This window comes from Balaenoptera borealis, assembly GCF_965194805.1.
Source record: "Balaenoptera borealis genome assembly, contig: HAP1_SCAFFOLD_336, whole genome shotgun sequence".
Lineage (NCBI taxonomy): Eukaryota > Metazoa > Chordata > Mammalia > Artiodactyla > Balaenopteridae > Balaenoptera > Balaenoptera borealis.
In genome coordinates, this window is record NW_028123856.1 from 220,531 (window position 1) to 247,348 (window position 26,818).

The following is a 26,818-nucleotide window of genomic DNA, read 5'->3' on the forward strand; positions in this document are numbered from 1 at the left end:
ACTTCCAACTCAGGCACTGACCCTGTCCCTAAGTAGGCCCTGACACTACTCCCAACTCAGGCACTGACACTGTCCCTAATTAAGACCCTGACATAACTCCCAAATCCGGCACTGACACTTTCTCTAACTAAGGCCCTGAAAGTACTCACAACTCAGGCCCTGACACTGTTCCTAACTACCGGTCTCAGACTACTCCTAACTTAGGCCCTGACACTATTCCTAACACAGTCACTGACACTCTCCCTAACTAAGGTCCTGAGACTATTCCTAACTCAGACCCTGACACTGTCCATCACTTAGGCCATGTCACTACTCCCAACTCAGGCACTGACGCTGTTCCTAACTAAGGGTCTGACACTACTCCAAACTGAGACACTGACACTCTTCCAAATTAAGGCCTTGACACTACTCTTAACTCAGGCCCTGACACTGTCCATAATAAAGACCCTGACAAAAATCCCAACTTAGGCACTGACAATGTCCGTAACTAAGGCCCTGACACTATTCCCATCTCAGCCACTGGCACTGCCCCTAACTATGGCCCTGACACTACTCCCAACGCAAGCACTGGCGCTGTCCCTAACTAAGGCACTGGCACTACTCCCAACTCGCCCTGGCGCTGTCCCTAACTAAGGCTCTGACACTACTCCCAATTCAGGCAATGACAGTGTCCCTAACTGAGGCAATGATACTACTCCCAAATCAAGCACTAAGGCTCTGGATCATTGTGATGACAAGCGCCATGGAGCACTGTGATGACAAGGGCCATGGAGAATTGTGATGACGGGTCCTGGAGCATTGTGGTGACAAGGGCCATGGAGCATTTGGATTACAGGGGTCATGGGGCATTGTGATGAAAGTGGTCATGGAGCATTGTGATGAAAGTGGTCATGGAACATTGTGATGAAAAGTGCTATGGAGCATTGGGATGACAGGGGGCCTGGAACATTGTGATGACAGGGGCCATGAAGCATTGTGATGACAAGAGTCATGGAGACTTGTGATGACAGGGGGCATGGAGCTTTGTGATTTCACAGGCATGTAGCATTTTAGACAAGGGTCATGGAGCATTGTGATGATAAGGGCATGGAGCATTGTGATGACAATGGCATGTAGCATTGCGATGACAAAGGTCATGGAGCATTGTGATGACAGGGGTTATGGAGCACTGTGATGACAAGGGCGTGGAGCATTGTGATGAGAGTGGTCATGGAACATTGTGACGATAAGGGCATCGAGCCGAGTTAGGGACAGTCTAGCGGCCTTGGCACTAAATTCAGTGCCTGAATTAGGCACAGCATAAGGTTTTTAGTTAGCATAAGAGGTAGGACATTAGCTCGGGACAGGGTTAGGGTAAAGGCTTGGAATCGTGTCAGGAAATTACCTAAGGATAGTGTGAAGACCTTTGTTACTGAGACTCTCAGGGACTTATTCAGAAGCAGTGTTAGGGCTTCAGGTAGGGACAGCATCAGGGCCTGACTTAGGGAGAGCAACAGGGCCTGAGTGAGGCCTAATGTCAGGCCCTTAGCTGGGGACACTGTCAGGGAATGACTTAGGAGCAGCATCAGTGCCTTTGTTGGATCAGCTTTAGGCTCTTAGTTAAAGACATGACCGGAACCCTAGTTAGTCACAGCGTCAAGGCCTCAGTTAGGGAAAGCTTCAGGGTCTGAGTTACAGACAGCCTCAGGTCTTCACTTAAAGACAGCGACAGGGCTTTCTTAGGGACAGTGTCAGGACCTTGGTTAGAAATGGGTCAGGATATTAGCTCAGGAGAGTATCAGGATTTTATATTGCTGGCAGCAGGGCCTATATTAAGGACAGATTCCGGGCCTTTGTTAGATTCAGTGTCATGGCCTTAGTTAGGAGTAGTCAGGGCCTTAGTTAGGGAGAGCATTAGGGTTTCAGTTAGCATAAGATGCAGGAGATTATCTCGGGACAGAGTCAGGTTCCAGGCCAGAGATAGTGAAAGGAAATGACCAAGGGATAACGAGAAGACCTTAGTTATTGAGAGCATCAGGGCCTTAGTTAGCAGCAGCGTGAGTGCCTTAATCAGGACCAGCGCCAGGGCTTGATGCATGGACAGCATCAGAGCCTAACTAAGGTACAGCAACAGGGCCTAAGTGAGGCCTATCTTTAGGGCCTGAGTAAGGGACAGTATCAGGGCATGACTTAGGAGCAGCATAAAGGCCTCTGTAAGATCAGCATTAGGGTCTTCGTTAAAGCTATTATCAGGGCCTCCTTTAGGGAGAGCCTCAAGGCCTCACTTAGGGACAGCGTCAGGGCTTACTTTGGGAAAGTTTCAGGACCTTGGTAAGACATGGGTCAGGCTATTAGCTCAGGATAATATCAGGTGTTCAGATATTGACGGCAGCAGGGCCTTACTTAGAGGCAGGGTCAGGGCCTAAGTTAGGACTAGCATCAGAGCCTTTGTTAGGTACAGTGTCAGTGACTGAGTTAGGTGTAGTGTCAGAGCCTTAGTTAGGGACAGTGTCAGGGCCTGCATTAGGACGAGCCTCCAGGCCTCAGTTAGGGACAGGTTCCCGGCCTCGGACCTAAATTCAGGGCCTCATTTAGGGACAGAATCAGGGATTTAGCTAGCATAAGGGGATCTACAGCTGAAAGCAACCTGAACACCACCACAAGCAGATGCAGAAGTGAACCATGCACGCCCCTATGAAGGAATATTCCACAGCAGTTGAGTACATTTTGTTTAAAGTTTGTAACACTATAAAAATTATGTTTTGAAGAAAACTATATTCAGAAGATGAAAGAATCTCGTTCTAAAGAATCTCTTTAGCTCATCTCGACATTAGCTAAAGAGAAGGTTAGGTTAAGGTCTAGGGAGAGTGTCAGGAAATGACCTAGGGATAGTGTCAAGACCTTAGTTACTTAGCACATCAGGACCTAATTTAGGAGCAGTGAGTGTCAGGGCTTTGGGTAGGAAGAGCGTCAGTGCCTGACTTAGGGAGTGGGACAGGGCCTGAGTGAGGCCTAGCGTCAGGGCCTTAGCTAGAGACAGTGTCAGGGCATGACTTAGGAGCAGCATAAGAGCCACGGTAGGATCAGCCTCAGGGGCTATGTGAAAGATATTATCAGGGCCTCTGTTAGGGACAGCCTCAAGGCCTCACTTAGAGACAGCATCAGGGCTTCCTTAGGGACAGTTTCAGGACCTTGGTAAGAGATGGGTCAAGAAATTAGCTCAGGATAGTGTCAGGACTTGAGATATTGACGGCAGCAGGGCCTTAGTTAGGGACAGTGTCAGGCCCTGAATTAGGACGAACATCGAGGCCTTAGGTACGGACAGGGTCACAGCCTCGAGAGTAATTTTAGGCCCTTAGTTAAGGACAGCAGCAGGGCTGTAGTTAGCATAAGAGGCACGACATTTGCTAGGGACAGGGTCAGGTTATGGTCTAGGGATAGTGTCAGGAAAGGACCTAAGCATAGTGTCAAAACCTTAGTTACTGAGAGTATCAGATCCTTATTTCGAACCAGTGTCAGGGCTTCAGGTAGGGACAGCATCAGAGCCTGACTTAGGGAGAGCGACAGGGCCTGAGTGAGGCCTAGCGTCAGGCCCTTAGCTGAGGACACTGTCAGGGCATGACTTAGGAACAGAATCAGCGCCTCTGTTGGATCAGCCTTAGCGTCTTTGTTACAGATATGATCAGGGCCTGACTTAGTCACAGCTTCAAGGCCTCAGTTAGGGAAAGCTTCAGGGCCTGAGTTAGGGACAGCCTCAGTTCTTAACATAGGGACAGCGACAGGGCTTTCTTAGGGACAGTGTCAGGACCTTGGTTAGAAATATGTCAGGATATTAACTCAGGCTAGTGTCCAGTTTTTAGTTATTGCTGACAGCAGGGCCTATATTAGGGGCAAATTCTGAGCCTCACTTAGAGACAGTGTCAGGGCCTGAGTTAGGACTAGCATCAGAGCCCTTGGAAAGTACAGTGTCAGGGACTGAGTTAGATGCAGTGTCAGGGCTTTAGTTAGGGACAGTGTCAGCGCCTCAGTTAGGATGAGCCTCCAACCTCAGTTAGGGACAGGTTGACGGCCTCGGGACTAATTTCAGGCTCTTAGTTAGAGACAGCATCAGGGATTTAGTTAGCATAAGAGGCTCGACAATAGCTAAAGACAAGTTTAGGTTAAGATCTAGGGATAGTGTGAGGAAATGACCTAAGGATAGTATCAAGACCATAGCTAATTAGAGCATCAGTGCCTAATTTAGGCCCAGTGTCAGGGCTTCAGGTAGGGACAGAGTCTTAGCCTGACTTAGGGAGAGCGACAGGGCCTAAGTGATGCCTAGAGTCAGGGCTTTAGCTACGGACAGCGTCATGGCATGACATAGGATCAACATAAGGGTCTCTGTAAGATCAGCATTAGAGTTTAGTTAAAGACATTATCAGGACCTCTGTGAGGGACAGCCTCAGGGCCTCACTTAGGGACAGTGTCAAGGCTAACTTTGGGAGAGCTTCAGGACCTTGGTAAGACATGGGTCAGGATATTAGCTCAGGATAATGTCAGGACTTTAGATATTGATGGTAGCAGCGCCTACGTTAGGAAAAGTTTCAAGGCGTTAGTTAGGAGTAGCGGGCCTCTGATAGGTCCAGTGTCAGATCCTCAGTTAGCAATAGTGTTAGGGCCTTAGTTAGGGACAGTGTCAGGGTCGGATGTAGGGCGAGCATCTAGGCCTTAGTTCGGGACAGTTTCATGGTCTTGGGACTAAATTGAGTGCCTGAGGTAGGCACAGCCTAAGGGCTTCAGTTAGCATAAGAAGCAGGACATTAGCTAGTGACCGTGTCAGTTTAACATCTAGGGATAGTGTCAGGAAATGACCTAAGGATAGTGTGAAGGCCTCTGTTACGGAGACTCTCAGGGCCTTATTCAGAACCAGTGTTAGGGCTTCAGGTAGGGACAGCATCAGAGCCTGACTTAGGGAGAGCGTTAGGGTCTGAGTGAGGCCTAGCATCAGACACTTAGTGGGGGACACTATCGGGGCATGACTTAGGAGCAGCATCAGGGCCTCTGTTGGATCAGCCTTAGGGTCTTAGTTAAAGACATGATCAGGGTCTGAGTTAGTCACAGCATCAAGGCCTGAGTTAGTTAGGGAAAGCTTCAGGGCCTCACTTAGGGACAGCGTCAGGGCTTACTTTGGGACAGTTTCAGGACCTTGGTAAGACATGGGTCAGGTTATTAGCTCCGGATAATATCAGGTGTTCAGATATTGACGGCAGCAGGGCCTTAGATAGAGGCAGTGTCAGGCCCTGAGTTACGACTAGCATCAGAGCCTTTGTTAGATACAATGTACGGGACTGAATTAGGAGTAGAGTCAGGGCCTTAGTTAGTGACAGTGTCAGGGCCTGACTTAGGGAGAGCGACAGGGCCTGAGTGAGGCTTAGCATCAGGCCCTTAGCTGGGCACACTGTCAGGGCATGACTTTGGAGCAGCATCAGCGTCTTTGCTGGATCAGCATTAAGGTCTTCGTTAGGTACATGATCAGGGCGTGAATTAGTCACAGCTTCAAGGCTTCAGTTCAGGAAAGCTTCAGGGCCTGAGTTAGGGACAGCCTCAGGTCTTCACTTAGGGACAGCGTCAGGGCTTACTTTGGGACAGTTTCAGGACCTTGGAAAGACATAGGTCAGGATATTAGCTCAGGATAATGTCAGGACTTTTGATAGTGATGGCAGCAGGGCCTTCGTTACAGACGGTTTCAGGGCCTGAGTTAGGCCTAGCATCAGAGACTTTGTTAGGTACAGTGTAAGGGACTGAGCTAGGAGTAGTGTCAGGGCCTTGCTTAGGGACAGTGTCAGGGTCTGATTTAGGTGTACTGTCTGAGACCTAGTTAGGGACAGTGCTAGGGCCTGAGTTAGGATTAGTGTCAAGGCCTTAGTTAGGACCAATTTTAGGGCTTTAGTTTGGACTAGCAACAAAGCCTTTGTTAGGTATCATGTCGGGGCCTCAGTTAGGTGTAGTGTCAGGGCCATTGTTAGGGACAGTATCAGGGCCTGACTTAGGAGAAGTTCAGGGCCTTAGCCAGGGAAAGTGTCAGGGCCTTAGTTAGGGACATTATCAGGGCCTGAATTAGCAGTAGTGTCAAAAGCCCTTAGTGAGGAGAGTAAGGAGTAAGTCAGGACTCAGGCCCTGGCACTGTTCTTAAATAAGGCCCTGACATTACCTGTAACACAGGTCCTGATCTGATTCCTATCATAGGCGCTGATGTTGGACTTAACTAAGGCCCTGACACTGGTCCTAACTAAAGCTGTGACACTACTCTTAACTCAGGCCCTGACACTGTCCCTAACAAAGCCTCTGACACTACTCCTAAATCAGGCACTAACACTGTCCCTAACTAAGGCCCCGACACTACTGCTTACTCAGGCCCTGACACTGTCTCTAACTAAGGCCCTGATACTACTCCAAACTCAGCACTGACACTGTCACTAACTAAGGCCCTGACACTATTCATAGCTCACGCCCTAACACAACTCCTAAATCATGCCCTGACAATGTCCCTAACTAAGGCCCTGACATTATTCCTAACTCAGGCGCTGACACAATACTTAAGGAAGGCCCTGGCATTACCCCTAACTCAGGCCCTGAAAAGTTCCCTAACTAAGGCCGACACAACTCCTAACTCCGGTACTAACACTGTCCCTAAATAAGGCCCTGAAACTATTCCTAACTGAGGCGCTGATACAATACCTAACGAAGGCACTGATGCTACTCCTACCTAAGGCCCTAACACTACTCCTATCTCAGGCACTGACCCTGTCCCTAACTTAGGCCCTGACTCTACTCCTGACTCAGACACTGACACTGGCCCTAACTTAGGCCGTGACACTACTCCTAACTAAGCAACTGACATTGTCCCTAACTAACGCCCGGACACTACTCCTTACTCAGACACTGACAATGTCACTAACTAAGGCCGTGACACTACTCCCAAAATAGGCACTGAGACTGTCCCTAAATATGCCCTAACAGTACTCCAAACTCAGGCACTGACACTGTCCTGAACTAAGGCCCTGATACCACTTCCACCTCAGGGACTGACATTCTCCCTAAGTAAGCCCTGACATTACTTCCAATTCCGGCATTGACACTTTCGCTAACTAAGGCCCTGAAACTATTCACAACTCAGGCCCTTACGCTGTTACTAACTACCGGTCTCAGACTACTCCTAACTCAGGCCCTGGCACTGTCCATAACTTAGGCTCTGGCACTATTCCTAACTCAGACACTGACGCTGTCCCTAACTAAGGGTCTGACACTACTACCAACTCAGACACTGACACTCTCCCTAACAAAGGCCCTGACACTACTCTTAACTAATACCCTGACACTGTCCCTAACAAAGACCCTGACACTATTCCCAACTCAAGCGCTGTCACTCTCCCTAACTAAGACCGTGACACTACTCCCATCTCAGCCACTGACACTGTCCCTAAGGCCCTGACACTACCTCCAACTCAGGCACTGACACTATCCCTAACTACAGCCCTGACACTTCTCCTAACTCAGGCACTGACACTGTCCCTAAATAAGGCCCTGACACTACTCCCAAAGTAGGCACTGACATTGTCCCTAACTAAGGTCTTGACATTAATCTCAACTCAGGCACTAACACTGTCCCTAACTAAGGACTTGACACTAATCTTAACTCAGGCCCTGGCACAGTCCCTAACAAAGGCCTGCCACTACCACCAACTCTGGCACTGAGACTGTCCCAAACTACGGCCATCACACTACTCCTAACTAAGGCAATGATGCTGTCCCTAAGTAAGGCCCTGACACTACTCCCAACTCAGGCACTGACGTTGTCCCTAACTAAGTCTCGGACACTACTCCCAACACAAGCATTGACACTCTCCCTAACTAAGGCCCTCACACTACTACTTACTTAGGCACTGACACGCAACCTAACTAATGCCCTGAGACTATTTCTACCTCAGACCCTGACACTGTTCCTAACGAAGGGCCTGATACTACTCCCAACACAGGCACTGACACTCTCCCTATCTAAGGCCTTGACACTACTTTTAACTCATGCCCTGATGCTGTTCCCCCAAAAGACCCTGAGACTATTCCTAACTCAGGCACTGACACTCTCCCTAACTAAGACCCTGACACTACTCCCATCGCAGCCACTGACACTGTCCCTAATGCCCTGACACTACTTCCAACTCAGGCACTGACCCTGTCCCTAACTAGGCCCTGACACTACTCCCAACTCAGGCACTGACACTGTCCCTAATTAAGACCCTGACATAACTCCCAAATCCGGCACTGACACTTTCTCTAACTAAGGCCCTGAAAGTACTCACAACTCAGGCCCTGACACTGTTCCTAACTACCGGTCTCAGACTACTCCTAACTTAGGCCCTGACACTATTCCTAACACAGTCACTGACACTCTCCCTAACTAAGGTCCTGAGACTATTCCTAACTCAGAACCTGACACTGTCCATCACTTACGCCATGTCACTACTCCCAACTCAGGCACTGACGCTGTTCCTAACTAAGGGTCTGACACTACTCCAAACTGAGACACTGACACTCTTCCAAATTAAGGCCTTGACACTACTCTTAACTCAGGCCCTGACACTGTCCATAATAAAGACCCTGACAAAAATCCCAACTTAGGCACTGACAATGTCCGTAACTAAGGCCCTGACACTATTCCCATCTCAGCCACTGGCACTGCCCCTAACTATGGCCCTGACATTACTCCCAACGCAAGCACTGGCGCTGTCCCTAACTAAGGCACTGGCACTACTCCCAACTCGCCCTGGCGCTGTCCCTAACTAAGGCTCTGACACTACTCCCAATTCAGGCAATGACAGTGTCCCTAACTGAGGCAATGATACTACTCCCAACTCAAGCACTAAGGCTCTGGATCATTGTGATGACAAGCGCCATGGAGCACTGTGATGACAAGGGCCATGGAGAATTGTGATGACGGGTCCTGGAGCATTGTGGTGACAAGGGCCATGGAGCATTTGGATTACAGGGGTCATGGGGCATTGTGATGAAAGTGGTCATGGAACATTGTGATGAAAAGTGCTATGGAGCATTGGGATGACAGAGGTCATGGAGCATTGTGATGACAAATGCGTGGAGATTTGTGGTGACGAGGACCATGGAGCATTGAGATTATAAGGATCATGCAGCATTGTGATGACAGGGGCCATGGAGCATTTTAATGACAAGGGACATGGAGTATTGTGATGACAGAGGTCATGGAGCATTGTGGTGACCAGCGGCATGGAGCATTGTGAAGAAAGGGGTACTGTAACATTGTGATGAAAGGGTCAAGGAGCATTTTGATTACAAGGCTCATGGAGCATTGTGATGACAAGGGCCATGGAGCATTGTGATGACAGGGCTCATGTGGCATTATGATGACAGTGGTCATGGAGCAATGTGATGAACGTTGTCATGGAGCACTGTGATTACAGGGGCCATGGAGAACTGTGATGACAAAGGCCAGGGAACATTGTGATGACAGGGGTCATGGAACCTTGTGATGAAAACGGACCTGGCGCATTGTGATGAAAGGGGTCATGGCTCTTTGTGGTGACAGGGGGCCTGGAACATTGTGATGACAGGGGCCATGAAGCATTGTGATGACAAGAGTCATGGAGACTTGTGATGACAGGGGGCATGGAGCTTTGTGATTTCACAGGCATGTAGCATTTTAGACAAGGGTCATGGAGCATTGTGCTGATAAGGGCATGGAGCATTGTGATGACAATGGCATGTAGCATTGCGATGACAAAGGTCATGGAGCATTGTGATGACAGGGGTTATGGAGCACTGTGATGACAAGGGCGTGGAGCATTGTGATGAGAGTGGTCATGGAACATTGTGACGATAAGGGCATCGAGCCGAGTTAGGGACAGTCTAGCGGCCTTGGCACTAAATTCAGTGCCTGAATTAGGCACAGCATAAGGTCTTTAGTTAGCATAAGAGGTAGGACATTAGCTCGGGACAGGGTTAGGGTAAAGGCTTGGAATCGTGTCAGGAAATGACCTACGGATAGTGTGAAGACCTTTGTTACTGAGAATCTCAGGGACTTATTCAGAAGCAGTGTTAGGGCTTCAGGTAGGGACAGCATCAGGGCCTGACTTAGGGAGAGCAACAGGGCCTGAGTGAGGCCTAATGCCAGGCCCTTAGCTGGGGACACTGTCAGGGAATGATTTAGGAGCAGCATCAGTGCCTTTGTTGGATCAGCTTTAGGCTCTTAGTTAAAGACATGACGGAGCCCTAGTTAGTCACAGCGTCAAGGCCTCAGTTAGGGAAAGCTTCAGGGTCTGAGTTACAGACAGCCTCAGGTCTTCACTTCAAGACAGTGACAGGGCTTTCTTAGGGACAGTGTCAGGATCTTGATTAGAAATGGGTCAGGATATTGGCTCAGGAGGGTGTCAGGATTTTAGTTATTGCTGGCAGCAGGGCCTATATTAAGGACAGATTCCGGGCCTTTGTTAGATTCAGTGTCATGGCCTTAGTTAGGAGTAGTCAGGGCCTTAGTTAGGGAGAGCACTAGGGTTTCAGTTAGTATAAGATGCAGGAGATTATCTCGGGACAGAATCAGGTTCCAGGCCAGAGATAGTGAAAGGAAATGACCAAGGGATAACGAGAAGACCTTAGTTATTGAGAGCATCAGGGCCTTAGTTAGCAGCAGCGTGAGTGCCTTAATCAGGACCAGCGCCAGGGCTTGATGTACGGACAGCATCAGAGCCTAACTAAGGTACAGCAACAGGGCCTAAGTGAGGCCTATCTTTAGGGCCTGAGTAAGGGACAGTATCAGGGCATGACTTAGGAGCAGCATAAAGGCCTCTGTAGGATCAGCATTAGGGTCTTCGTTAAAGCTATTATCAGGGCCTCCTTTAGGCAGAGCCTCAAGGCCTCACTTAGGGACAGTGTCAGGGCTTACTTTGGGAAAGTTTCAGGACCTTGGTAAGACATGGGTCAGGCTATTAGCTTAGGATAATATCAGGTGTTGAGATATTGACGGCAGCAGGGCCTTAGTTAGAGGCAGTGTCAGGGCCTAAGTTAGGACTAGCATCAGAGCCTTTGTTAGGTACAGTGTCAGTGACTGAGTTAGGTGTAGTGTCAGAGCCTTAGTTAGGGACAGTGTCAGGGCCTGCATTAGGACGAGCCTCCAGGCCTCAGTTAGGGACAGGTTCCCGGCCTCGGACCTAAATTCAGGGCCTCATTTAGGGACAGAATCAGGGATTTAGCTAGCATAAGGGGATCTACAGCTGAAAGCAACCTGAACACCACCACAAGCAGATGCAGAAGTGAACCATGCACGCTCCTATGAAGGAATATTCCACAGCAGTTGAGTACATTTTGTTTAATGTTAGTAACACCATAAAAATTATGTTTTGAAGAAAACTATATTCAGAAGATGAAAGAATCTCGTTCTAAAGAATCTCTTTAGCTCATCTCGACATTAGCTAAAGAGAAGGTTAGGTTAAGGTCTAGGGAGAGTGTCAGGAAATGACCTAGGGATAGTGTCAAGACCTTAGTTACTTAGCACATCAGGACCTAATTTAGGAGCATTGAGTGTCAGGGCTTCGGGTAGGAAGAGCGTCAGTGCCTGACTTAGGGAGTGGGACAGGGCCTGAGTGAGGCCTAGCGTCAGGGCCTTAGCTAGAGACAGTGTCAGGGCATGACTTAGGAGCAGCATAAGAGCCACGGTAGGATCAGCCTCAGGGGCTATGTGAAAGATATTATCAGGGCCTCTGTTAGGGACAGCCTCAAGGCCTCACTTAGAGACAGCATCAGGGCTTCCTTAGGGACAGTTTCAGGACCTTGGTAAGAGATGGGTCAAGAAATTAGCTCAGGATAGTGTCAGGACTTGAGATATTGACGGCAGCAGGGCCTTAGTTAGGGACAGTGTCAGGCCCTGAATTAGGACGAACATCGAGGCCTTAGGTACGGACAGGGTCACAGCCTCGAGAGTAATTTTAGGCCCTTAGTTAAGGACAGCAGCAGGGCTGTAGTTAGCATAAGAGGCACGACATTTGCTAGGGACAGGGTCAGGTTATGGTCTAGGGATAGTGTCAGGAAAGGACCTAAGCATAGTGTCAAAACCTTAGTTACTGAGAGTATCAGATCCTTATTTCGAACCAGTGTCAGGGCTTCAGGTAGGGACAGCATCAGAGCCTGACTTAGGGAGAGCGACAGGGCCTGAGTGAGGCCTAGCGTCAGGCCCTTAGCTGAGGACACTGTCAGGGCATGACTTAGGAACAGAATCAGCGCCTCTGTTGGATCAGCCTTAGCGTCTTTGTTACAGATATGATCAGGGCCTGACTTAGTCACAGCTTCAAGGCCTCAGTTAGGGAAAGCTTCAGGGCCTGAGTTAGGGACAGCCTCAGTTCTTAACATAGGGACAGCGACAGGGCTTTCTTAGGGACAGTGTCAGGACCTTGGTTAGAAATATGTCAGGATATTAACTCAGGCTAGTGTCCAGTTTTTAGTTATTGCTGACAGCAGGGCCTATATTAGGGGCAAATTCTGAGCCTCACTTAGAGACAGTGTCAGGGCCTGAGTTAGGACTAGCATCAGAGCCCTTGGAAAGTACAGTGTCAGGGACTGAGTTAGATGCAGTGTCAGGGCTTTAGTTAGGGACAGTGTCAGCGCCTCAGTTAGGATGAGCCTCCAACCTCAGTTAGGGACAGGTTGACGGCCTCGGGACTAATTTCAGGCTCTTAGTTAGAGACAGCATCAGGGATTTAGTTAGCATAAGAGGCTCGACAATAGCTAAAGACAAGTTTAGGTTAAGATCTAGGGATAGTGTGAGGAAATGACCTAGGGATAGTGTCAAGACCATAGCTAATTAGAGCATCAGTGCCTAATTTAGGCCCAGTGTCAGGGCTTCCGTTAGGGACAGAGTCTTAGCCTGACTTAGGGAGAGCGACAGGGCCTGAGTGATGCCTAGAGTCAGGGCCTTAGCTACGGACCGCGTCAGGGCATGACATAGGATCAACATAAGGATCTCTGTAAGATCAGCATTAGAGTTTAGTTAAAGACGTTACCAGGACCTCTGTGAGGGACAGCCTCAGGGCCTCACTTAGGGACAGTGTCAGGGCTAACTTTGGGAGAGTTTCAGGACCTTGGTAAGACATGGGTCAGGATATTAGCTCAGGATAATGTCAGGACTTTAGATATTGATGGTAGCAGCGCCTACTTTAGGAAAAGTTTCAAGGCGTTAGTTAGGAGTAGCGGGCCTCTGATAGGTCCAGTGTCAGATCCTCAGTTAGCAATAGTGTTAGGGCCTTAGTTAGGGACAGTGTCAGGGCCGGATGTAGGGCGAGCATCTAGGCCTTAGTTCGGGACAGTTTCATGGTCTTGGGACTAAATTGAGTGCCTGAGGTAGGCACAGCCTAAGGGCTTCAGTTAGCATAAGAAGCAGGACATTAGCTAGTGACCGTGTCAGTTTAACATCTAGGGATAGTGTCAGGAAATGACCTAAGGATAGTGTGAAGACCTTTGTTACGGAGACTCTCAGGGCCTTATTCAGAACCAGTGTTAGGGCTTCAGGTAGGGACAGCATCAGAGCCTGACTTAGGGAGAGCGTTAGGGTCTGAGTGAGGCCTAGCATCAGACACTTAGTGGGGGACACTATCGGGGCATGACTTAGGAGCAGCATCAGGGCCTCTGTTGGATAAGCCTTAGGGTCTTAGTTAAAGACATGATCAGGGTCTGAGTTAGTCACAGCATCAAGGCCTGAGTTAGTTAGGGAAAGCTTCAGGGCCTCACTTAGGGACAGCGTCAGGGCTTACTTTGGGACAGTTTCAGGACTTTGGTAAGACATGGCTCAGGTTATTAGCTCCGGATAATGTCAGGACTTTAGATGTTGATGGCAGCAGCCCTTAGTTAGAGACAGTGTCAGGCCCTGAGTTACGATTAGCATCAGAGCCTTTGTTAGATACAATGTACGGGACTGAATTAGGAGTAGAGTCAGGGCCTTTGTTAGTGACAGTGTCAGGTCCTGACTTAGGGAGAGCGACAGGGCCTGAGTGAGGCTTAGCATCAGGCCCTTAGCTGGGCACACTGTCAGGGCATGACTTTGGAGCAGCATCAGCGTCTTTGCTGGATCAGCATTAAGGTCTTCGTTAGGTACATGATCAGGGCCTGAATTAGTCACGGCTTCAAGGTTTCAGTTAAGGAAAGCTTCAGGGCCTGAGTTAGGGACAGCCTCAGGTCTTCACTTAGGGACAGCGTCAGGGCTTACTTTGGGACAGTTTCAGGACCTTGGAAAGACAAGGTCAGGATATTAGCTCAGGATAATGTCAGGACTTTTGATAGTGATGGCAGCAGGGCCTTCGTTACAGACGGTTTCAGGGCCTGAGTTAGGCCTAGCATCAGAGACTTTGTTAGGTACAGTGTAAGGGACTGAGTTAGGAGTAGTGTCAGGGCCTTGCTTAGGGACAGTGTCAGGGTCTGATTTAGGTGTACTGTCTGAGACCTAGTTAGGGACAGTGCTAGGGCCTGAGTTAGGATTAGTGTCAAGGCCTTATTTAGGACCAATTTCAGGGCCTTAGTTTGGACTAGCATCAGAGCCATTGTTAGGAATCGTATGAGGGCCTGAGTTAGGCATACTATCAGGGCCTTAGTTAGGGACAGTTTTAGGGCCTGAGTTAGGATTAGTGTCAAGGCCTTAGTTAGGACCAATTTTAGGGCTTTAGTTTGGACTAGCAACAAAGCCTTTGTTAGGTATCATGTCGGGGCCTCAGTTAGGTGTAGTGTCAGGGCCATTGTTAGGGACAGTATCAGGGCCTGACTTAGGAGAAGTTCAGGGCCTTAGCCAGGGAAAGTGTCAGGGCCTTAGTTAGGGATATTATCAGGGCCTGAATTAGCAGTAGTGTCAAAAGCCCTTAGTGAGGAGAGTAAGGAGTAAGTCAGGACTCAGGCCCTGACACTGTTCTTAAATAAGGCCCTGACATTACCTGTAACACAGGTCCTGATCTGATTCCTATCATAGGCGCTGATGTTGGACTTAACTAAGGCCCTGACACTGGTCCTAACTAAAGCTGTGACACTACTCTTAACTCAGGCCCTGACACTGTCCCTAACAAAGCCTCTGACACTACTCCTAAATCAGGCACTGACACTGTCTCTAACTAAGGCCCTGATACTACTCCAAACTCAGCACTGACACTGTCACTAACTAAGGCCCTGACACTATTCATAGCTCACGCCCTAACACAACTCCTCAATCATGCCCTGACAATGTCCCTAACTATGGCCCTGGCATTACCCCTAACTCAGGCCCTGAAAAGGTCCCTAACTAAGGCCGACACAACTCCTAACTCCGGTACTAACACTGTCCCTAAATAAGGCCCTGAAACTATTCCTAACTGAGGCGCTGATACAATACCTAACGAAGGCACTGATGCTACTCCTACCTAAGGCCCTAACACTACTCCTATCTCAGGCACTGACCCTGTCCCTAACTTAGGCCCTGACTCTACTCCTGACTCAGGCACTGACACTGGCCCTTACTTAGGCCGTGACACTACTCCTAACTAAGCAACTGACACTGTCCCTAACTAAGGCCCGGACACTACTCCTTACTCAGGCACTGACAATGTCACTAACTAAGGCCGTGACACTACTCCCAAAATAGGCACTGAGACTGTCCCTAAATATGCCCTAACAGTACTCCGAACTCAGGCACTGACACTGTCCTTAACTAAAGCCCTGATACTACTTCCACCTCAGGGACTGGCACTCTCCCTAAGTAAGCCCTGACATTACTTCCAATTCCGGCATTGACACTTTCGCTAACTAAGGCCCTGAAACTATTCACAACTCAGGCCCTTACACTGTTACTAACTACCGGTCTCAGACTACTCCTAACTCAGGCCCTGGCACTGTCCATAACTTAGGCTCTGGCACTATTCCTAACTCAGACACTGACGCTGTCCCTAACTAAGGGTCTGACACTACTACCAACTCAGACACTGACACTCTCCCTAACAAAGGCCCTGACACTACTCTTAACTAATACCCTGACACTGTCCCTAACAAAGACCCTGACACTATTCCCAACTCAAGTGCTGTCACTCTTCCTAACTAAGACCGTGACACTACTCCCATCTCAGCCACTGACACTGTCCCTAAGGCCCTGACACTACCTCCAACTCAGGCACTGACACTATCCCTAACTACAGCCCTGACACTTCTCCTAACTCAGGCACTGACACTGTCCCTTACTAATGTCCTGACACAACTCCCAACTCAGGCACTGACATTGTTCCTAACAAAGGCCCTGACACTAATCCCAACATAGGCACTGAGACTGTCCCAAAATACGCCCTGACAGTACTCCCAACTCAGGCACTGACACTGTCCCTAACTAAGGCCCTGACACTACTCCCAAACTAGGCACTGACATTGTCCCTAACTAAGGCCTTGACATTACTCTCAACTCAGGCACTAACACTGTCCCTAACTAAGGACTTGTCACTACTCTTAACTCAGGCCCTGGCACAGTCCCTAACAAGGGCCTGCCACTACCACCAACTCTGGCACTGAGACTGTCCCTAACTAAGGCCATCACACTACTCCTAACTAAGGCAATGACGCTGTCCCTAAGTAAGGCCCTGACACTACTCCCAACTCAGGCACTGACGCTGTCCCTAACTAAGGCTCTGACACTACTCCCAACTCAGGCACTGACGCTGTCCCTAACTAAGTCTCTGACACTATTCCCAACGCAGGCATTGACACTCTCCCTAACTAAGGCCCTCACACTACTACTTACTTAGGCACTGACACGCAACCTAACTAAGGCCCTGAGACTACTTCTACCTCAGACCCTGACACTGTCCCTAACGAAGGGCCTGATACTACTCCCAACACAGGCACTGACACTCTCCCTATCTAAGGCCTTGACACTACTTTTAACTCATGCCCTGATGCTGTTCCCCCAAAAGACCCTGAGACTATTCCTAACTCAGGCACTGACACTCTCCCTAACTAAGACCCTGACACTACTCCCATCGCAGCCACTGACACTGTCCCTAATGCCCTGACACTACTTCCAACTCAGGCACTGACCCTGTCCCTAACTAGGCCCTGACACTACTCCCAACTCAGGCACTGACACTGTCCCTAATTAAGACCCTGACATAACTCCCAAATCCGGCACTGACACTTTCTCTAACTAAGGCCCTGAAAGTACTCACAACTCAGGCCCTGACACTGTTCCTAACTACCGGTCTCAGACTACTCCTAACTTAGGCCCTGACACTATTCCTAACACAGTCACTGACACTCTCCCTAACTAAGGTCCTGAGACTATTCCTAACTCAGACCCTGACACTGTCCATCACTTAGGCCATGTCACTACTCCCAACTCAGGCACTGACGCTGTTCCTAACTAAGGGTCTGACACTACTCCAAACTGAGACACTGACACTCTTCCAAATTAAGGCCTTGACACTACTCTTTACTCAGGCCCTGACACTGTCCATAATAAAGACCCTGACAAAAATCCCAACTTAGGCACTGACAATGTCCGTAACTAAGGCCCTGACACTATTCCCATCTCAGCCACTGGCACTGCCCCTAACTATGGCCCTGACACTACTCCCAACGCAAGCACTGGCGCTGTCCCTAACTAAGGCACTGGCACTACTCCCAACTCGCCCTGGCGCTGTCCCTAACTAAGGCTCTGACACTACTCCCAATTCAGGCAATGACAGTGTCCCTAACTGAGGCAATGATACTACTCCCAACTCAAGCACTAAGGCTCTGGATCATTGTGATGACAAGCGCCATGGAGCACTGTGATGACAAGGGCCATGGAGAATTGTGATGACGGGTCCTGGAGCATTGTGGTGACAAGGGCCATGGAGCATTTGGATTACAGGGGTCATGGGGCATTGTGATGAAAGTGGTCATGGGGCATTGTGATGAAAGTGGTCATGGAACATGGTGATAAAAGTGGTCATGTAGCATTGTGATGAAAAGTGCTATGGAGCATTGGGATGACAGGGGTCATGGAGCATTGTGATGACAAATGCGTGGAGATTTGTGATGACGAGGACCATGGAGCATTGAGATTATAAGGATCATGCAGCATTGTGATGACAGGGGCCATGGAGCATTTTAATGACAAGGGACATGGAGCATTGTGATGACAGAGGTCATGGAGCATTGTGGTGACCAGCGGCATGGAGCATTGTGAAGAAAGGGGTACTGTAACATTGTGATGAAAGGGTCAAGGAGCATTTTGATTACAAGGCTCATGGAGCATTGTGATGACAAGGGCCATGGAGCATTGTGATGACAGGGCTCATGTGGCATTATGATGACAGTGGTCATGGAGCAATGTGATGAACGTTGTCATGGAGCACTGTGATTACAGGGGCCATGGAGAACTGTGATGACAAAGGCCAGGGAACATTGTGATGACAGGGGTCATGGAGCCTTGTGATGAAAACGGACCTGGAGCATTGTGATGAAAGGGGTCATGGCTCATTGTGATGACAGGGGGCCTGGAACATTGTGATGACAGGGGCCATGAAGCATTGTGATGACAAGAGTCATGGAGACTTGTGATGACAGGGGGCATGGAGCTTTGTGATTTCACAGGCATGTAGCATTTTAGACAAGGGTCCTGGAGCATTGTGCTGATAAGGGCATGGAGCATTGTGATGACAATGGCATGTAGCATTGCGATGACAAAGGTCATGGAGCATTGTGATGACAGGGGTTATGGAGCACTGTGATGACAAGGGCGTGGAGCATTGTGATGACAGTGGTCATGGAACATTGTGACGATAAGGGCATCGAGCCGAGTTAGGGACAGTCTAGCGGCCTTGGCACTAAATTCAGTGCCTGAATTAGGCACAGCATAAGGTCTTTAGTTAGCATAAGAGGTAGGACATTAGCTCGGGACAGGGTTAGGGTAAAGGCTTGGAATCGTGTCAGGAAATGACCTAAGGATAGTGTGAAGACCTTTGTTACTGAGACTCTCAGGGACTTATTCAGAAGCAGTGTTAGGGCTTCAGGTAGGGACAGCATCAGGGCCTGAATTAGGGAGAGCGACAGGGCCTGAGTGAGGCCTAATGTCAGGCCCTTAGCTGGGGACACTGTCAGGGAATGACTTAGGAGCAGCATCAGTGCCTTTGTTGGATCAGCTTTAGGCTCTTAGTTAAAGACATGACCGGAGCCCTAGTTAGTCACAGCGTCAAGGCCTCAGTGAGGGAAAGCTTCAGGGTCTGAGTTACAGACAGCCTCAGGTCTTCACTTAAAGACAGCGACAGGGCTTTCTTAGGGACAGTGTCAGGACCTTGGTTAGAAATGGGTCAGGATATTAGCTCAGGAGAGTGTCAGGATTTTATATTGCTGGCAGCAGGGCCTATATTAAGGACAGATTCCGGGCCTTTGTTAGATTCAGTGTCATGGCCTTAGTTAGGAGTAGTCAGGGCCTTAGTTAGGGAGAGCATTAGGGTTTCAGTTAGCATAAGATGCAGGAGATTATCTCGGGACAGAGTCAGGTTCCAGGCCAGAGATAGTGAAAGGAAATGACCAAGGGATAACGAGAAGACCTTAGTTATTGAGAGCATCAGGGCCTTAGTTAGCAGCAGCGTGAGTGCCTCAATCAGGACCAGCGCCAGGGCTTGATGCATGGACAGCATCAGAGCCTAACTAAGGTACAGCAACAGGGCCTAAGTGAGGCCTATCTTTAGGGCCTGAGTAAGGGACAGTATCAGGGCATGACTTAGGAGCAGCATAAAGGCCTCTGTAAGATCAGCATTAGGGTCTTCGTTAAAGCTATTATCAGGGCCTCCTTTAGGGAGAGCCTCAAGGCCTCACTTAGGGACAGCGTCAGGGCTTACTTTGGGAAAGTTTCAGGACCTTGGTAAGACATGGGTCAGGCTATTAGCTCAGGATAATATCAGGTGTTCAGATATTGACGGCAGCAGGGCCTTACTTAGAGGCAGGGTCAGGGCCTAAGTTAGGACTAGCATCAGAGCCTTTGTTAGGTACAGTGTCAGTGACTGAGTTAGGTGTAGTGTCAGAGCCTTAGTTAGGGACAGTGTCAGGGCCTGCATTAGGACGAGCCTCCAGGCCTCAGTTAGGGACAGGTTCCCGGCCTCGGACCTAAATTCAGGGCCTCATTTAGGGACAGAATCAGGGATTTAGCTAGCATAAGGGGATCTACAGCTGAAAGCAACCTGAACACCACCACAAGCAGATGCAGAAGTGAACCATGCACGCCCCTATGAAGGAATATTCCACAGCAGTTGAGTACATTTTGTTTAAAGTTTGTAACACTATAAAAATTATGTTTTGAAGAAAACTATATTCAGAAGATGAAAGAATCTCGTTCTAAAGAATCTCTTTAGCTCATCTCGACATTAGCTAAAGAGAAGGTTAGGTTAAGGTCTAGGGAGAGTGTCAGGAAATGACCTAGGGATAGTGTCAAGACCTTAGTTACTTAGCACATCAGGACCTAATTTAGGAGCATTGAGTGTCAGGGCTTCGGGTAGGAAGAGCGTCAGTGCCTGACTTAGGGAGTGGGACAGGGCCTGAGTGAGGCCTAGCGTCAGGGCCTTAGCTAGAGACAGTGTCAGGGCATGACTTAGGAGCAGCATAAGAGCCACGGTAGGATCAGCCTCAGGGGCTATGTGAAAGATATTATCAGGGCCTCTGTTAGGGACAGCCTCAAGGCCTCACTTAGAGACAGCATCAGGGCTTCCTTAGGGACAGTTTCAGGACCTTGGTAAGAGATGGGTCAAGAAATTAGCTCAGGATAGTGTCAGGACTTGAGATATTGACGGCAGCAGGGCCTTAGTTAGGGACAGTGTCAGGCCCTGAACTAGGACGAACATCGAGGCCTTAGGTACGGACAGGGTCACAGCCTCGAGAGTAATTTTAGGCCCTTAGTTAAGGACAGCAGCAGGGCTGTAGTTAGCATAAGAGGCACGACATTTGCTAGGGACAGGGTCAGGTTATGGTCTAGGGATAGTGTCAGGAAAGGACCTAAGCATAGTGTCAAAACCTTAGTTACTGAGAGTATCAGATCCTTATTTCGAACCAGTGTCAGGGCTTCAGGTAGGGACAGCATCAGAGCCTGACTTAGGGAGAGCGACAGGGCCTGAGTGAGGCCTAGCGTCAGGCCCTTAGCTGAGGACACTGTCAGGGCATGACTTAGGAACAGAATCAGCGCCTCTGTTGGATCAGCCTTAGCGTCTTTGTTACAGATATGATCAGGGCCTGACTTAGTCACAGCTTCAAGGCCTCAGTTAGGGAAAGCTTCAGGGCCTGAGTTAGGGACAGCCTCAGTTCTTAACATAGGGACAGCGTCAGGGCTTTCTTAGGGACAGTGTCAGGACCTTGGTTAGAAATATGTCAGGATATTAACTCAGGCTAGTGTCCAGTTTTTAGTTATTGCTGACAGCAGGGCCTATATTAGGGGCAAATTCTGAGCCTCACTTAGAGACAGTGTCAGGGCCTGAGTTAGGACTAGCATCAGAGCCCTTGGAAAGTACAGTGTCAGGGACTGAGTTAGATGCAGTGTCAGGGCTTTAGTTAGGGACAGTGTCAGTGCCTCAGTTAGGATGAGCCTCCAACCTCAGTTAGGGACAGGTTGACGGCCTCGGGACTAATTTCAGGCTCTTAGTTAGAGACAGCATCAGGGATTTAGTTAGCATAAGAGGCTCGACAATAGCTAAAGACAAGTTTAGGTTAAGATCTAGGGATAGTGTCAGGAAATGACCTAGGGATAGTGTCAAGACCATAGCTAATTAGAGCATCAGTGCCTAATTTAGGCCCAGTGTCAGGGCTTCAGGTAGGGACAGAGTCTTAGCCTGACTTAGGGAGAGCGACAGGGCCTGAGTGATGCCTAGAGTCAGGGCTTTAGCTACGGACAGCGTCATGGCATGACATAGGATCAACATAAGGGTCTCTGTAAGATCAGCATTAGAGTTTAGTTAAAGACATTATCAGGACCTCTGTGAGGGACAGCCTCAGGGCCTCACTTAGGGACAGTGTCAGGGCTAACTTTGGGAGAGTTTCAGGACCTTGGTAAGACATGGGTCAGGATATTAGCTCAGGATAATGTCAGGACTTTAGATATTGATGGTAGCAGCGCCTACGTTAGGAAAAGTTTCAAGGCGTTAGTTAGGAGTAGCGGGCCTCTGATAGGTCCAGTGTCAGATCCTCAGTTAGCAATAGTGTTAGGGCCTTAGTTAGGGACAGTGTCAGGGCCGGATGTAGGGCGAGCATCTAGGCCTTAGTTCGGGACAGTTTCATGGTCTTGGGACTAAATTGAGTGCCTGAGGTAGGCACAGCCTAAGGGCTTCAGTTAGCATAAGAAGCAGGACATTAGCTAGTGACCGTGTCAGTTTAACATCTAGGGATAGTGTCAGGAAATGACCTAAGGATAGTGTGAAGGCCTCTGTTACGGAGACTCTCAGGGCCTTATTCAGAACCAGTGTTAGGGCTTCAGGTAGGGACAGCATCAGAGCCTGACTTAGGGAGAGCGTTAGGGTCTGAGTGAGGCCTAGCATCAGACACTTAGTGGGGGACACTATCGGGGCATGACTTAGGAGCAGCATCAGGGCCTCTGTTGGATCAGCCTTAGGGTCTTAGTTAAAGACATGATCAGGGTCTGAGTTAGTCACAGCATCAAGGCCTGAGTTAGTTAGGGAAAGCTTCAGGGCCTCACTTAGGGACAGCGTCAGGGCTTACTTTGGGACAGTTTCAGGACCTTGGTAAGACATGGGTCAGGTTATTAGCTCCGGATAATATCAGGTGTTCAGATATTGACGGCAGCAGGGCCTTAGATAGAGGCAGTGTCAGGCCCTGAGTTACGACTAGCATCAGAGCCTTTGTTAGATACAATGTACGGGACTGAATTAGGAGTAGAGTCAGGGCCTTAGTTAGTGACAGTGTCAGGGCCTGACTTAGGGAGAGCGACAGGGCCTGAGTGAGGCTTAGCGTCAGGCCCTTAGCTGGGCCCACAGTCAGGGCATGACTTTGGAGCAGCATCAGCGTCTTTGCTGGATCAGCATTAAGGTCTTCGTTAGGTACATGATCAGGGCGTGAATTAGTCACAGCTTCAAGGCTTCAGTTCAGGAAAGCTTCAGGGCCTGAGTTAGGGACAGCCTCAGGTCTTCACTTAGGGACAGCGTCAGGGCTTACTTTGGGACAGTTTCAGGACCTTGGAAAGACATAGGTCAGGATATTAGCTCAGGATAATGTCAGGACTTTTGATAGTGATGGCAGCAGGGCCTTAGTTACAGACGGTTTCAGGGCCTGAGTTAGGCCTAGCACCAGAGACTTTGTTAGGTACAGTGTAAGGGACTGAGCTAGGAGTAGTGTCAGGGCCTTGCTTAGGGACAGTGTCAGGGTCTGATTTAGGTGTACTGTCTGAGACCTAGTTAGGGACAGTGCTAGGGCCTGAGTTAGGATTAGTGTCAAGGCCTTAGTTAGGACCAATTTTAGGGCTTTAGTTTGGACTAGCAACAAAGCCTTTGTTAGGTATCATGTCGGGGCCTCAGTTAGGTGTAGTGTCAGGGCCATTGTTAGGGACAGTATCAGGGCCTGACTTAGGAGAAGTTCAGGGCCTTAGCCAGGGAAAGTGTCAGGGCCTTAGTTAGGGACATTATCAGGGCCTGAATTAGCAGTAGTGTCAAAAGCCCTTAGTGAGGAGAGTAAGGAGTAAGTCAGGACTCAGGCCCTGGCACTGTTCTTAAATAAGGCCCTGACATTACCTGTAACACAGGTCCTGATCTGATTCCTATCATAGGCGCTGATGTTGGACTTAACTAAGGCCCTGACACTGGTCCTAACTAAAGCTGTGACACTACTCTTAACTCAGGCCCTGACACTGTCCCTAACAAAGCCTCTGACACTACTCCTAAATCAGGCACTAACACTGTCCCTAACTAAGGCCCCGACACTACTGCTTACTCAGGCCCTGACACTGTCTCTAACTAAGGCCCTGATACTACTCCAAACTCAGCACTGACACTGTCACTAACTAAGGCCCTGACACTATTCATAGCTCACGCCCTAACACAACTCCTAAATCATGCCCTGACAATGTCCCTAACTAAGGCCCTGACATTATTCCTAACTCAGGCGCTGACACAATACTTAAGGAAGGCCCTGGCATTACCCCTAACTCAGGCCCTGAAAAGTTCCCTAACTAAGGCCGACACAACTCCTAACTCCGGTACTAACACTGTCCCTAAATAAGGCCCTGAAACTATTCCTAACTGAGGCGCTGATACAATACCTAACGAAGGCACTGATGCTACTCCTACCTAAGGCCCTAACACTACTCCTATCTCAGGCACTGACCCTGTCCCTAACTTAGGCCCTGACTCTACTCCTGACTCAGACACTGACACTGGCCCTAACTTAGGCCGTGACACTACTCCTAACTAAGCAACTGACATTGTCCCTAACTAACGCCCGGACACTACTCCTTACTCAGACACTGACAATGTCACTAACTAAGGCCGTGACACTACTCCCAAAATAGGCACTGAGACTGTCCCTAAATATGCCCTAACAGTACTCCAAACTCAGGCACTGACACTGTCCTGAACTAAGGCCCTGATACCACTTCCACCTCAGGGACTGACATTCTCCCTAAGTAAGCCCTGACATTACTTCCAATTCCGGCATTGACACTTTCGCTAACGAAGGCCCTTAAACTATTCACAACTCAGGCCCTTACACTGTTACTAACTACCGGTCTCAGACTACTCCTAACTCAGGCCCTGGCACTGTCCATAACTTAGGCTCTGGCACTATTCCTAACTCAGACACTGACGCTGTCCCTAACTAAGGGTCTGACACTACTACCAACTCAGACACTGACACTCTCCCTAACAAAGGCCCTGACACTACTCTTAACTAATACCCTGACACTGTCCCTAACAAAGACCCTGACACTATTCCCAACTCAAGCGCTGTCACTCTCCCTAACTAAGACCGTGACACTACTCCCATCTCAGCCACTGACACTGTCCCTAAGGCCCTGACACTACCTCCAACTCAGGCACTGACACTATCCCTAACTACAGCCCTGACACTTCTCCTAACTCAGGCACTGACACTGTCCCTAAATAAGGCCCTGACACTACTCCCAAAGTAGGCACTGACATTGTCCCTAACTAAGGTCTTGACATTAATCTCAACTCAGGCACTAACACTGTCCCTAACTAAGGACTTGACACTAATCTTAACTCAGGCCCTGGCACAGTCCCTAACAAAGGCCTGCCACTACCACCAACTCTGGCACTGAGACTGTCCCAAACTACGGCCATCACACTACTCCTAACTAAGGCAATGATGCTGTCCCTAAGTAAGGCCCTGACACTACTCCCAACTCAGGCACTGACGTTGTCCCTAACTAAGTCTCGGACACTACTCCCAACACAAGCATTGACACTCTCCCTAACTAAGGCCCTCACACTACTACTTACTTAGGCACTGACACGCAACCTAACTAATGCCCTGAGACTATTTCTACCTCAGACCCTGACACTGTTCCTAACGAAGGGCCTGATACTACTCCCAACACAGGCACTGACACTCTCCCTATCTAAGGCCTTGACACTACTTTTAACTCATGCCCTGATGCTGTTCCCCCAAAAGACCCTGAGACTATTCCTAACTCAGGCACTGACACTCTCCCTAACTAAGACCCTGACACTACTCCCATCGCAGCCACTGACACTGTCCCTAATGCCCTGACACTACTTCCAACTCAGGCACTGACCCTGTCCCTAACTAGGCCCTGACACTACTCCCAACTCAGGCACTGACACTGTCCCTAATTAAGACCCTGACATAACTCCCAAATCCGGCACTGACACTTTCTCTAACTAAGGCCCTGAAAGTACTCACAACTCAGGCCCTGACACTGTTCCTAACTACCGGTCTCAGACTACTCCTAACTTAGGCCCTGACACTATTCCTAACACAGTCACTGACACTCTCCCTAACTAAGGTCCTGAGACTATTCCTAACTCAGAACCTGACACTGTCCATCACTTACGCCATGTCACTACTCCCAACTCAGGCACTGACGCTGTTCCTAACTAAGGGTCTGACACTACTCCAAACTGAGACACTGACACTCTTCCAAATTAAGGCCTTGACACTACTCTTAACTCAGGCCCTGACACTGTCCATAATAAAGACCCTGACAAAAATCCCAACTTAGGCACTGACAATGTCCGTAACTAAGGCCCTGACACTATTCCCATCTCAGCCACTGGCACTGCCCCTAACTATGGCCCTGACATTACTCCCAACGCAAGCACTGGCGCTGTCCCTAACTAAGGCACTGGCACTACTCCCAACTCGCCCTGGCGCTGTCCCTAACTAAGGCTCTGACACTACTCCCAATTCAGGCAATGACAGTGTCCCTAACTGAGGCAATGATACTACTCCCAACTCAAGCACTAAGGCTCTGGATCATTGTGATGACAAGCGCCATGGAGCACTGTGATGACAAGGGCCATGGAGAATTGTGATGACGGGTCCTGGAGCATTGTGGTGACAAGGGCCATGGAGCATTTGGATTACAGGGGTCATGGGGCATTGTGATGAAAGTGGTCATGGAACATTGTGATGAAAAGTGCTATGGAGCATTGGGATGACAGAGGTCATGGAGCATTGTGATGACAAATGCGTGGAGATTTGTGGTGACGAGGACCATGGAGCATTGAGATTATAAGGATCATGCAGCATTGTGATGACAGGGGCCATGGAGCATTTTAATGACAAGGGACATGGAGTATTGTGATGACAGAGGTCATGGAGCATTGTG

The 26,818-nt window shown here is 49.1% G+C and overlaps 1 long non-coding RNA gene across 1 annotated transcript; it reads left to right on the plus strand.

Annotated features, from left to right (window-relative positions):
• Window positions 1-4,189: 4,189 nt before the first annotated feature.
• On the plus strand, window positions 4,190-14,950 carry LOC309621353. Its single transcript, XR_014239958.1, has 2 exons — window positions 4,190-5,183; window positions 13,827-14,950. It is a non-coding gene; the product is annotated as an uncharacterized lncRNA (long non-coding RNA).
• Window positions 14,951-26,818: the final 11,868 nt, after the last annotated feature.